General features: G+C 44.3%; 1 protein-coding gene across 4 annotated transcripts in view; it reads left to right on the forward strand.

Annotated features, from left to right (window-relative positions):
* Nucleotides 1-483: 483 nt before the first annotated feature.
* LOC145404644 (muscleblind-like protein 1) overlaps nt 484-14,001 on the forward strand; it is a 453,843-nt gene continuing 440,325 nt past the window's right edge. For 3 of the 4 annotated variants that reach the window (XM_080276169.1, XM_080276166.1, XM_080276168.1), the window contains exon 1: nt 484-552. The gene's annotated coding sequence lies outside the window, so the exon portion shown is untranslated. Of the gene's footprint in view, nt 553-1,708; nt 1,832-14,001 lie in introns of those variants that run through there. The other variant, XM_080276167.1, reaches the window with a different exon arrangement.

Genomic DNA, 14,001 nt, shown 5'->3' on the forward strand with positions numbered 1-14,001 from the left:
GCGGTTTGAAGGTTTTGGCCGCTTGTATTTTTAGGTGTCCGAAAGTGACGAAGGGAAATCAATCTTGCTTGCACGCGCACTATTCTGTCCTATGAGTCACCTTGAAAGCAGTGGTCGCTAAAATAAAGAACAGCCAAGAACAGCGCCATGAGGTAACAGGGGGTGGAGGAGGAAAGGGAAGGGAGAGAGGAGGGGGGAGGACGACGACGATATCTTACGGAGGGATTTTTGCATATGGCACCTTTGGCACTAGCATGGCACCCCTCCCCGCATTTGTCCAGTCTCACAGGCATGTCATGATATTCCCCGCTATTTACCGGTACCGGAGAGGCAGCAGGAGAAGTTTATTAGAGAAACGGGTAGGTATAAGCGAGTAATTTCAAACTGTGGGTGGGGTTGTTGGGGATCGCGAGCGCCGGCAACTGCACACATGGCGGCGGCAGCGGGGAGTCGCCAAGTGGCCCTCGCCTCAGTCTGCGCTGGGACGCTCGGCAAGCAACACCTCGCTGGCGCTTCTCTCCGCGATTGCCTTGCTCTAAAAAAAAATAAGAGGTGTGTACATGGACGCGCATTTTTGAGCCTCCCTCCCTTAACCAAACCCCCCAAATGAAGGAAGCGTGTCCTGTTTAAAGAAGTGCCATGTGTCGCCCCCTCTCTGATAATAGCGGGGCTGAAGCGTTGTAGTGTCTAGTTTTTTATTAATACACAAAAGATTCCCCCGTTGGAAGACCAGGTGGTGGGGGTCTTGCACCTCCAGATCCACCACCACCACAGCCACCACCACCACCAACCACCACTACCACCACCGGAGTCGCCACCAACCACCACCACCACCACAGCCCGGCCCGCCAGTCGCCCGGCATTGCCAACTTTACGGGACTATAACTTCGCTTGTCAAGGATGTTTATTAAGAGCATTTGTTAAAGTCAAAATTCATATATATATACAGTGAAAATGCAATCCTGTTCACAAGAGCATATTCCATGGTTGGTATTATTTTAAAACGTACGTAACGTGGACGCTACGAAACGAAATATATAGTGACTCCATCAATGTGGAACGTTATCGTTTTATATTAGATTTTGAGTTCAAAAGAAAATATTTTAAATGGCCAAAACAGACCTAGAATCTTCGAGCCGTTTCAGTTTGTAATGCGTTTTTTTTTTTTCCTTTTAGTTTCGTTATAGCGTGGGTCCCGTAAAGTTGTAGCTAATGGGCGAGGAGGCTGTGTGGAAGGTGGTGCCGAGTGTGAGTGAGCGTCGTGGTGAGAGGAGAGGAGAGAGAGGTAGACAGGCCGACTCTCTTGCCTCCCTCCACCACCGCATGGATAGTCACCCATCCTTTTCTAGAGTTCAGATGAGACGATAAAATGTTTTTTAAAAATGGGACTTATTCAAAAAAAAAGAATGGGACGATAAATTGTTTTCAAATGGGACGATTGTTTTAAAAAATAATGGTAAAAAATATCAGTTCCGTGTTTTGTCAAGCCCAATTTTGGTTTTGTTTAATTTGGATGCAACTTGTGTGTCGTGACAAAATGGAGAATTCAACAAAGAAAAAAATTATCAAAAGTGTTAGTGCTCAACGCTAAGGACTCCCTCCCAATTAAATGTGTGTCAGAAATATTAGTGAACGATCCTATATGCCAAAAAAAAAAATAAATATGTATATGTATGTTGAATAATCCTCCATTTGCAGCTTTCCATGTAACAAAACGGCGGTTCCACGAGGCCTGAGAGTGTGACAAGGATAGCTAGAGAGACCCACACAATAAGAGACGTGGTTTTACGATGAATGGTGCCTGAATTGTTAACTCAAGATGCGACACCAAGTAAATATATGCTTTTTTAAATGGTGGCGCAGTCGTATACCTTTCGGCTTTTTAGACACGATAAAATATTAAAAAGAGAGAGGATTTGCTCCCCTCATGCCCCCCTAACCACATACATTTTTGCTTACAGCTGAGTGCTATTTGTGTGTCCTATCTATAGTTTTTTTTTACTATATATACCGTTAATGTATTAGTCTTGTTTCCGCCCACCCCCCTCAAAAAACATGTACTTTTAAAAAAATTTCTTCCCACAGTATATATTCGAATTTTTAACCGTTTATTCGGCTAGGCATTGCACTCTGCTAGAAGGCTTATTAGTGTACTGCATGATATATTTTAATGTACCTTTTTTTTTATTATTTGTCTGGCTGGGAACTTTTTCAATTATGTGTCTGATGTTGAATGTGTACTCTCGCTGTGTCGATGTGCTAATGTGAATCCAGTATATCCTTCACCCCCCTTTTCCCCCCACCCACTTTATGTACACACCATTTTCTGGTACCCATTTCCTCTAGTTTGTGTTCATTACCTCTAGCTCAATGTTTCCCTCCCCATTTCACCATTATATATATATATATGCTACAGTTATCACTCTCCCCCCTTCCCGTCTATATGTACACTCCCATTTTTAGTATTCCTCTGTAGTTGAGTGTACCCTTCCTATGGTTCAGTACCCCTTTTACTATTTTATACCACAGTTCATGTATCAATCTGTACCATATGCGAAGCCGATTTAACTTGCCTTTTCCCCTACCGTGTATAATATTGTGATTTGTTACATTACCAACCCCATTTCTGAATGTACGCCTGTTAGAGTACCCGTTTCTCTCTCGATGTACTTATCTTTCCTACTGTAAACTGTATTGAACTTGTCTTTTTCCCTTTTCCTGTATCATCCGTTATATTCCATCGTGTCTCGTACGTCACATAATTTTCCTCTTCACTCTTATCTTTCCTACTATACCGTTAATTCTGCTTTTCATTATTATCCCTTTACCTTCACGGTACTGAATAGCAAGTCATGTAATCCCTGACATTTTCATCCCCTCTTGAAATGTACACTTTTTTTCAGTACTTTTTTTTTCATCAGCTACTGCTAAACACTTGTACTTTTTATTTTTTTAACTCCCTTTTCATCCCCCATTCGTAATATTACGTGTTCTGCTCTGTTATCAGGCTTTTTCAGAGTGAAGCTATGTCAGCCAGTCTCACAGTGGCCATTTCTCTTGTTTCAGTTCTACAGTTCCTTATAGTTTGCCTTTACCGGTACTTTTTTATTCATGTTGATCTAGCGTGTTATCTTGTACTACCTTTATTCGTGTTGTTTTACCGTGTGATCTTGTGCTACCTCTGTCTGAATGTACACCTCCCATAATACAGCGGTACCCATTTCATCGTAGCTGTGTACTTTTTTAAACTTTAATCTTAGCTGTACTGTTTTTTTCTTCATCGTAATCTCCCATTTCCTTGTTTTCTTGTGTTATCAGTTACTACCTCTTGTCATGTAACCCCTTTCACATTATGTAGCTACTCTGCCGTTACTTTTTTCACCATTCCCTTTGTGTAAACCCAGAATGTATACTCAGCCTTCTATTTTTCCCTTCACCAGGTGTTCCTAATTCATCATGCAGTCTTTTAACGTAATGTCTTAATCTGTCGTAAGGGTATACAGTAAATATATCAATTTTTCGTGTATGCAGACACTCCCATATAGGCTATCTCCGTCTCTGTGTTTTATATCCATCGTATATATGTTTTGCACGTAACTAAATATTTTATTGGTGTTGCATACTCTGGACCCGGCTAGGCTATGTAGTCGGCGGCGAAAGTCCCCCCCCCCCCCCCGTCTCTCTCTGGACTTTGACTATTATCAGTGTGGTAAAATCGCAACAGCACACACTAATGGCTTTATTTGGTTACAGATCAGTGTCGGTTGCTGTGGATTCAAGAAACTGATTTTCTTGACAGAGAGAGTGACAGGTCTCTTGATACGACTTTACGCGCCCCGTAAATCACCCTTAACCTCTTGAATCGGGTGACATATTCGTGCCGCTTTCAGGATTTTTTTTTTTTTTTTAACTTACATTTCGTATTGAAGGGCATTAATAAAGGCTATATCTAACCCTTTCATTTCCAAACGTCTCCAAGCCGAATAAAATTATTAGGTAACAGTAAAAATAGCATACAAATTGCGTCCTCGTGCTGAATGAGTTAGAATTTATTGCTAATTATAATTAACTTCATCTTTATACTCAGGAAATACCATCGTATCCATGCTCCCGCTGCCAGTACCTCACACAAATTTTAGTACCGGTATCCTACGTCTCTCTCTCTCTCTCTCTCTCTCTCTCTCTCACACACACACACACACACACACACACACACACACACACACACACACACACACACACACACACACACACACAAGCTTTATTTAATCTCACATTTCTCCTCGAAAATGTAATGTATCGCGCTTTCGTTCGTTAGTTTCTCCGCTTTCGCAATAGCATGTAATCTTTATCGTATCAGTAGCCTTACATTACATGATATTTGTACATACAGTATAGTTCATGGTATCGCCTATCCACAGTATTTGCTTTTTCGTAAATTTTGTATTTTCTCGGTTTTATTGTACAGTATTTTTTCTCCATTTCTGAATTCGCAAGCCACATAATTTCTTTTCTATAATAACCCTGCCCACTATTCTAGAAGTTCATGTACCCCTACTGCAGCGTCGTACTTGCCGTTTCTCTCTCTCTCTCTCTCTCTCTCTCTCTCTCATATTGGTATCTATCACCACTGTGGATAAACCGTATATTTTCTTTCACACTGTAAATTCGCGTACTTTCTTGATTATGTCTTGCTTTTCACAGAACGGTACCGTGCCGAAAGCTAGTCGTATCTTTTCTCAGTATGGCACGTAAATTCATAGTTTTTTTTCTCAGTACTACACGGAAAGTTTATTATCTGTTTTCATAAGGTAGATCGGTCCAGGTACGTAAATTGGATCGTAACTTTTTACAGGTCGATACGTGCCGGTGAAAGTTGTTCCTATTTTTCTTTTCTCTTTATGGTATTTGTTTTTATTATTTATTTATTTTTTAGTCCGCTACAGGTACAGCTCCGGACCGCGAATTTCTGTCCGGAGCCGTACGTAAAATTGACCGTATCTCCCATTACCGGTAAGGTGTGTACAAATTTGGTCCTATTTTCCATTATTAAAAAGACGTGAAGTTAATCGTATTCTCATTTTCCTGACACTGAACATAAGATTTATCGTACGGTATCTACTTCCCGATACTTTACGTAAGATTATCGCATCTCAAGTGTCTCATTTTGGTTCGTACGATGCTTAGGCAAAAATTAATCAGTCTTCCTTTTCACCACCGGTACGTGCCGTAAGTGTTCGTACCGGGATTCCCTTTTCCAAGTACGGCGCATTGAATTGATCACGTCTTCCTTTCTCAGTACGGTACGTGAAATTGGTTGTGGCTTCATTTTCCCAATACCGGTACCGTCTCTCTCTCTCTCTCTCTCTCTCTCTCTCTCATTACATACCGTACCTCATTTCTCTGTAATTCTGATCTTTATGTATATTTTTTTTTCTATAACCTGCGCCAACTTTTCTTCCGTTTCTCAAAATTATAGTAGTATTCTTCCGGTATTCTTAATTATTATAGGCTCTCGTCCTTCCTGCTATAGCCATGGTATCTTCAGTATGTCTCCTATTTCTCATTATCGCCTCTTCACCTTCTCTGCATAGGCTAAACTCAAGTGCAGTATATCCTTTCTCGGTGTATGTGTCTCCCTTTTTAATTTACAGACTAAATTTTTATCTTATCTACAGTACTTTCTCCCAACGTGAACAACGCCCTGTTTGTTTCTCGACCATCTGGATCCCCCCCCCCTCTCTCTCTCTCTCCCCTTATCTTTCCCTCCACCTTACCTTATCTCTTCCTCCACCAACGCTACCACGTAACCCCCAGCCTTATCTCTCTCGTGGTCTCTTTCCTCACCCACTCACCCAGGGTAAACTTTCAAATGTAAACTTTCAAATCTCCCACTTCGTGATATGTAAGCAAAATATATCTCTCGTTAGCTATCAGAAATAGTTCTTGGTTATATGTAAACTTATTCCTTTCACTCCTTCCCTCTCACGTTGCAAGAAAAAAATCTAGTTCCGCGTTTTTTTTTTCTTTCTTTCTTTTTTCTCGCCCTTCGCTCCATGTCAACATCCACTCCATCTCGCTTTAAGTATATTTCCACCTCTTGCTCAGTCTTTCAATGTACGTGTAGGTAAACTTTTGCCTCCCACTTAAAAAAAAAATATTCGTTTTTTTTTTTTTTTTCCACCTTGTAAACATCAAATCCTCCTCACTTTAAACTTCAATGTGCCTTATCTCTCTCGATCTCCCTCTAACTATACATACATACACATACATATTTTCCTACACCTGCATCTACATACACACCGGTAAATACGGTAAACATCAGGTAGCTGATTTTAGTTATATACGGTAGCTACGTAACATGAAATATGCCAGTACTCTTAAACCCGTATTTTCCATTATACTGTATGTAGTCATCCTCGGTATCCCTCAGTAAATGCAAACTTCTGCTCTGCTATATTTATTTTACCGTACCTCTTTCCGGTGACGTTTTTCATTTTATTTTAGTTAACTGGTCTTCTCCGCTTGAGAGTCCTCGCATGGAAAGGGTTAATGGAAGTTTTATGTAACCACCCCAGTTCGAAAATTATCTCCAAAACTGAGTAATTTTTTTTTTTTTTTTGTACGCAGCCGAAAAAAAAAATCATTCCATTTCGTTATACCGGTACATAAAGATTATATCTTCTTGTGGTGTATATTTTCAGACCTCTTCCTGTTTCCTTCCCTTCTTCCTTCTTAGTAGCTACAATATCCTGCCTTCTGCTACATGTAACCTTAAGCCTATCTTCCTCCATCACCCGCGCTGTATAATGTAAGCAACATATCTCCTCGCTGCTGTATGTAATGTTCCTATCTCCCTTTCCCCTTTAGTAAATAATAAATATTTTACTGTATTCCCCCATTCCTCTCACTGCCGGCATATAACTTAGCATCACATCTCCCTCTCTTTGATGTATAATCTTCCTCTCATTCCGTCTCCCTTCCCTACATACAATCTTCACCCTCTCCATATGTAAGCATCACATCACCCTCTCCTTGTTATCTACCTCCCATTTCGTCTCCCCTCACTAGCATATTCTCCTTTCTTATTATGTACACCTCAGAAGGTCTTTGTTTTTTGTAAGCATCGGATACCCGTCTTGAGCCTAGCTATATGTAAATGTCGCATCTGTGACTAAACATGGAGCGTCTTTCTTCTTAAAAGTGTGTAAATATATCTTACCTGCTGTACCGGGATATTTGAATACCGGTAACGGGTATTTACAAACACCACTCTGCTGACGGGCCACTTAAGCTGAGAAAAACCTTATATATAGTGTAAACAGCAAATATCTCGTTATGTGTAAACAGATGCCGCTCTCCACGTTAAGTATATGGAGGCATCAAAGCCACCTCGTGACTATGCAAATCCCATCCTATCTTCCTTCTCTGCCTTCCTCTTATAAGTAAACAGATTTACCCTTGTCCCTTACCATATGGACACGTATCTTCATCCTTACGCCCATATCTCGACCCCTTTTTCCTAATTGTATTTCCTCATCTTCCCCTTCCCTCATCCTTTCATCTCAGTCATCTCTTTCGTCTCACTTCCTCCTTTCTCTTTTCCCATTTCGATTCACGTCCTCCTTTCTCTTTGTTTTCCTCTTGGGTTTCCTTATCTCCACACAATATTCTCCTCCTCCTCCTCCTCTTCCTTATTATCTCATTAATTTCTTCGCATCAGTGTGTCTCTACCCCCAATGTATTGTTTTCCCTCCTCCCCTCCACCTGCCTCCCTCCTTCCTTCTCATTGTATCTGCCATCCTCCCCCTCTCACCTTCCCCTTATTGTGTACGGGTATCCTTCCTCCTGTGGCTACCCCTTGACTCCCTCTCTCTCTCTCTCTCTCTCTCTCTCTCTCTCCTCTATATTTTTTCCCTCTTTCTTTTTCCTCATCCTGTCTTTTTCCATCCTCTTTCCCCCCACCCTCCCTTCCAGCACTATCTTTCTCCCTTGCCTCTAACATTATCTCTCCCTCCCCTTCCTCCCCTCACTCTTGTCTCTCCCTCTCGCTTCACACCATCTTTCCCTCTTTCAGCTCACGCCATGTCTTTCCGTCTTCCTTCCCTCTCACTCCCAACATTAGCCTATCTCTCCCTTTCCCCTCACATTATTTCTCCTTCCCCCTTTTCTCCCCTCACTCTATCTCTCTCCCTCTCCCCTCACACTATCCCTTCTCTTTCTCCCCACTCGCTCTTTCCATCTTCTTTCTCTCCACCCTATCTACAGTATCTCTCCTTTTCCTTTCACTTTCTCCCTCCTTCCCCTTTCTCTCTCCCCACTCTTTCACAGTCCCCACACACTATCTCTCCCTCTCCCCTCACATTATCTCTCTCTCCCTGCACACTATCTTTCCCCCACCCTCCCAACAGTATCTCTCCCCCCCCACACCCTGTCTCCTATCTGCCTCACGGGTTTATGTCTGGTGCACCCCCCATGGCTGATGCATAATGTAGCTCCATCGTATCGCTCTCTCTCTCTCTCTCTCTCTCTCTCTCTCTCTCTCTCTCTCTCTCTCTCTCTCTCTCTCGTGCATATATATTGAACAACCTTATTTCTACCTTATACTGTACCGGTACATCACACACACACACACACACACACACACACACACACACACACACACACACACACACACACACACACACACTGCCTCATACCTCCTATTCCTACCTCCTCGCTCCCAACACCACTACTCTTCCCCCTCATTCTTCCCCTCCTTTTCTCACCCTTCACTCATTCCTTCATCCATCCCCCCACCCGTCACCGCTTATCTCCTACCCCCCCACCCTTACCAACTGCATCTTCCTTCCCCTGCCCCTCTCCTTTACCCTTTCTACCCTCTCACTCTCATCTACTTGTACCTTTCCACTCCCCTCTTATTGTATCTTCCTTCTCCCCTTTTCTTTCCCCTCCGTCCCTTACCACTCCCCTATCCAATGTGTCTTTCCCTTCCCCTCACCCACCCACTGTAGCTCTTTCCCCTCCCCCAGCTTGCTGTGTCTTCTTCCCTCACTCCTCTCTCACCTGCTCTGTGATTCCTCCCTCCCTCTGCCCCCCACTCCACACCTTTTCCTTTCCTCTCCCTCTCCCCACCCACCCCTTCCTCTTCCATCTTGCTACTGTACCTTTCCCCCTACCGCTCAGATACTGGATCTTTCCCCACTCCTCCACCCCTGTAGAACCCCTATCCTCCCCTCCCCCGCCCTCTCCTTCTCCCCCTCCTTTACTGCATCATGGCGGGAATATTATAGCAGTACCTTTTATTTTTTATGGTGATCTTCAGGCTTTTGTGTACTTTTTCTTGCCTGGTCTGTGTTATACCTGCTTTGATCTCTACTTCACCTCCAAACCGTATTTTTTTTTTCCTTTTTTACTCGTATTTTTCATTATTTGCTTGCCGATCCCTCCTGTACTCTGAATTTCCCTCCCTTTTTCGTTTGACCTTATTTCGTTACTTGTCCCATTTCCCTCCTCTTTTCCCCTCTCTTTTTTCCTGCCCTGTTTAATGGTCATGTTATCGTTCTGTTTGTCGTGCTCTCTTCCATGTGTTTCCCCTCACTTTGTGCTCTTCTTTGCCCTGTTTCCCTTTATATTGCTGTTATTCATTTTATTACTTTGTTGGTTTTCTCTGTTTTGTGTGTTCTCTGTTTTTCCCTTCCATTTTCCTTCCTTGTGCCGGTATTCCCTGTTTTCTTTGTCTCTTCAGTACTTTCTCCTGTTTGTCCTTGTCCGTCTCCTATTGTAGCGGGTTCCGTATCATTTTCCCGTCACGTTCAGTTCCTTTCCCTGTTTCGATCTTTTGGCCTGTTCCGTTGTCCCTCGTTCTGTTCCATTTTGTCCCTCTTCAGTTAAAAACCATAGCCTTTTTGTTCTGTCTTTGTCCTCTTCGCCTATCTTCTCATTGATCTCTGTCTAGACCTACGGTACACCTTTGTTTCCTACCGATTCCTTCGCTTGCCTATCTTATTGCGTTCATACTCTTCCTGTTTCCCTCGCTTCTACTGATCCCCCCAACATCTCTCTCTCTCTCTCTCTCTCTCAGCCCCATTTTTCTCCAGTCCCATTTTCTCGCCATCCTCTCCCAATTCCATGTTTCGTTTCCAATTATTCGCCTGTTGCCGTTTCTTAATGCAAGAGTTTCGTGCCTCAGTGGATAGCAGAATTTTTTGGTCTTTGTTGTGTCGTTTTTTCGTTTCTGTCGTCGAAATTGTGTGTGTGTGTGTGTGTGAGAGAGAGAGAGAGAGAGAGAGAGAGAGAGAGAGAGAGAGAGATGGTTGACCCATTTGAGAGGCCTTTCATAAGTTAACCAGCTGAAAATGGCAAAATTTAATCAAGAAACACACCATCTTACAGAATAGGTCATTGAATTTATTTTTTAAACCTCATCATTACTAGAAATCACCCTTTAACTTAATAAATTAATCTGTTTGTGGTAAGAATATAGTATCGTTCTGAAAGGGTTACTGTACCTGATTATGGTAAAGTACGATTTAATTCTGTTGGGGTGACTTTCCAGACTGGAGGGATTAGATTTTTCTTTAATTATCCCTTACACTGCGAGATACTGTTCCTAAGCTGAGTAAAATCATCTGGAGGCATCAAGAACACTGACGATGCTAAAACAGTAACGTCGACGAAATGAAGGCGTTAATTATCGTCACCATAATATTTCTTGGTAGGGAGGTCCATCATTCATATTATTTTTGGCAGCCTGTCTTTCTTTCACCCTGCCCTTCACCCTCCCACCCTTCCTTTTAACTTTACGCCTATTTTCCTGCCCCTCTCCCCTCCATGTCTCCTACCTTCTCTCCTCCCGCCTCCCTACCTCACTGCTTTTCCTTCTTCCTCTCCTACCTGCGTCTCTGCTTGCCCTTCCCATACCCCTCCCTCCTTTTCCTACCATCCTACCTCCTTCCTTGCCTTTCCTCCTCTTCTGCGTCCTCCTCCCCTTCTTGGCAAGTCCTTTCCTTTCCCCACTCCCTCTCCTTCCCACCTTCCCATACCCCTCCCTTCCCCTGCTCCCTCTCTCCTTTTCCTACTTTCCTACCATCCTGCCTCCCTCCTTGCCTTTCTCCCTCATCTGCCTCCTCTCCCTTGCGTGCTCCCTCCTTTCCCCTCTCCCTCCCCTTCCCACCGTCCTACCCCTCCTCTCCCCCACCCCAACATAACCCCACATTACTCATCCCTACACGTGCTCCCCATCAATAAACCCAGTGTCAGCCTTCTCCCCGTTTTTATTCCTCTGTGGCCGGGAAAAACCAACCCGGCCGTTTGTGGGGCCTGAAGGAAGAGGAGGAGATCGAGGACGAGGTGCGGAGATGAATGAGTCGAGAACGAGGTAGAAAGATGAAGTGAAAAGTTTGAGGACGAGGGTGAAGAGATTGAGTCGAGAACGGAGTCGAAAGATGTAGAGAATGACTGGAGGATGAGGTGGAAAGCGGGAGAGAATGAGTGGAGGATGAGGTGGAAAGAGGGAGAGAATGAGTGGAGGATGAGGTGGAAAGAGGGAGAGAATGAGTGGAGGATGAGGTGGAAAGAGGGAGAGAATGAGTGGAGGATGAGGTGGAAAGAGGGAGAGAATGAGTGGAGGATGAGGTGGAAAGAGGGAGAGAATGAGTGGAGGATGAGGTGGAAAGAGGGAGAGAATGAGTGGAGGATGAGGTGGAAAGAGGGAGAGAATGAGTGGAGGATGAGGTGGAAAGAGGGAGAGAATGAGTGGAGGATGAGGTGGAAAGAGGAAGAGATTGAGTGGAGGATGAGGTGGAAAGAGGAAGAGAATGAGTGGAGGATGAGGTGGAAAGAGGAAGAGATTGAGTGGAGGATGAGGTGGAAAGAGGAAGAGATTGAGTCGAGAACGAGATGAAAAAATGAAAAGGTCGAGAACAAGGTGAAAGACTAGAATGGAGATTTAGATGTAGGAGTGAGACTTCCATTGGCACAAGTGAAGAAATTAGTACCGTAATGGGAGGTGGAATTTGTGGAAGGAGAAAGAGGAGTAGATTACCTGTATATAGAGGAGGATGGCTTGGCGTGGCAGGAGGACTTCGGTGGGAAAAAAAAAAAAAAAGTGGTGGAAGGAGAGGTTTGAAACAGCTTCCGTTCGTGTTTTTGAAAAGTCGAGAGGGACATGAGGTAGGAGTGGCTTTGATTGGCGAATGGGCATGTTTGGTGAAGTGGTGAAAAGAGGCTGGGAAGTGTGTTTATCATTTTTTTTTTTTTTTAGGGGTGAGTGGAAAGGTATATGATGGATGACGGTTTGGACTGGCAGGAGGGCGTGGAAATTAGTGAAAAAGACTAGGCTGACTTGTAGCGGTACCTAAATTTTGGAACTAGTCGTTTTAAAATGGTCATGGATTTTTTTTTGGGGGGGCGTCTCTTGTGTAATAGTGATGATAGAGAGGGTACGTAGAATTTCTTGGTAGTATTTCTGGTGGTAAGATAAGGAGGTATTTTTGGTAACTAGCCTATGTCTGTTTTGGGTAGTGGCCTTCCACAGCACTCATGCATCACTGTCACCGGGTGTCATTGCGCGCTGCTCCCTATCCCCATTTCTCCTCCCACCCCCCCATCTCTTCCTCCACATTTTTTCCCTCTCTTACTCCACTTTGACTCCTCATTCCCAGTCCCCCCCTTCTCATTTTTACTTTCTCACACCTCCCGATACATACCGGTACCTGTCTGTCTGCCCACCTAGTTTACAAACATATGTACATACATACCCATTCCTGGCCCTTTATCTTTCTGCCTATCAACACCATCGTTGTCATTCCCTGCCTTCCTTTGTACCTTCCTCTGTACCACCCAACCAGCCAACCTACCTACCTACCTGTCCTCCACCCCAACCTATCGACCTACCTGCATACCTCTCCATCTCCACCCCAGCCTCCAACCTTCATCCTCTCCTGCCAAGGGTACCTGCCATCCTTCCTTCCTGCTCTCAAATCAACCACACCTGCCGGAACCTACCTCCTATACCCCCCTCCTCTCCTGTTTAGGCTCATGTACTTCATTTCTTCTGCCACCATATTCTGGCTACGATCAACCTTCCCACTTCCCTGCCTACTTATCTCCCATCTCACACCCTTCTCCACTGTCCATCCACTCATCCATCCATCCTTCCCTCACAGCTCACACCGTCCTTTCAACCTCCCCCCTCCCTCCATGTATCCTTCCCTACCCATTTGTCCCCTCCCTACCCACTTGTACCCCCCTCCCTTCAGGGTCGTCACGTTTCAAATACTTTACCCCTTCCCCGCCCTTCCCCAACCTTTTATGACCTAGCCTATTCTCTTCTGTCCTCAGCTCTTAGTCCTTCCCACTCTCCACCACCTCCTCTTCCCTCCCCAGCCCACTTCTCCCTCACCCCTCACCCAGCCCTTCTTCGCCTACCACTCAGCATCTCTCCCTCATCCCCTCCCTCACCCCTCATCCAGAACCTCCCGCTCCCCCTGACCCCCCTCCCCCAGTCATGACACCATCACCTTTCGTTTCCCAGTCTCGTGTCTCCCGTATTCTGCCCCCCTCCCCCTCTTCTCCCCTTCACTCGCACTCTATCTTGCTTACATCTACGCGTTGATTCTTCCCCTTTCCGTGATTCTGTCTTGCTGGTTCTTTCTGTATCATATTCCGTCTCTTGCTCCTCTTCCGTTGCTTGCTTTTATATTCTGCCTCAATCCCTTTCTTTCTCTCTCTCTCTTGGCCATGTCTGGATTTCTTCTTGTCATTATTTTTTTTATTTCCTCCTCCTCCTCCTCCTCCTCCTCCTCCTGGATCAAATATTCAGCGTACACGACCCAGCCTCTACGTTGCTTTGACTTTTAGATACACGTTATGAAATAGTTGTCCCCGTTCAGACGTTTCCAGTCATGATGGCAAGAAAAATGCATGGAATAATTCAGTGTGTGTGTGTGTGTGTGTGTGTGTGTGTGTGTGTGTGTGTGTGTGTGTGTGTGTGTGTGT

Source organism: Coenobita brevimanus, chromosome 64 (assembly GCF_032717465.1).
Source record: "Coenobita brevimanus isolate Jiangsu-jjx chromosome 64, ASM3271746v2, whole genome shotgun sequence".
Lineage (NCBI taxonomy): Eukaryota > Metazoa > Arthropoda > Malacostraca > Decapoda > Coenobitidae > Coenobita > Coenobita brevimanus.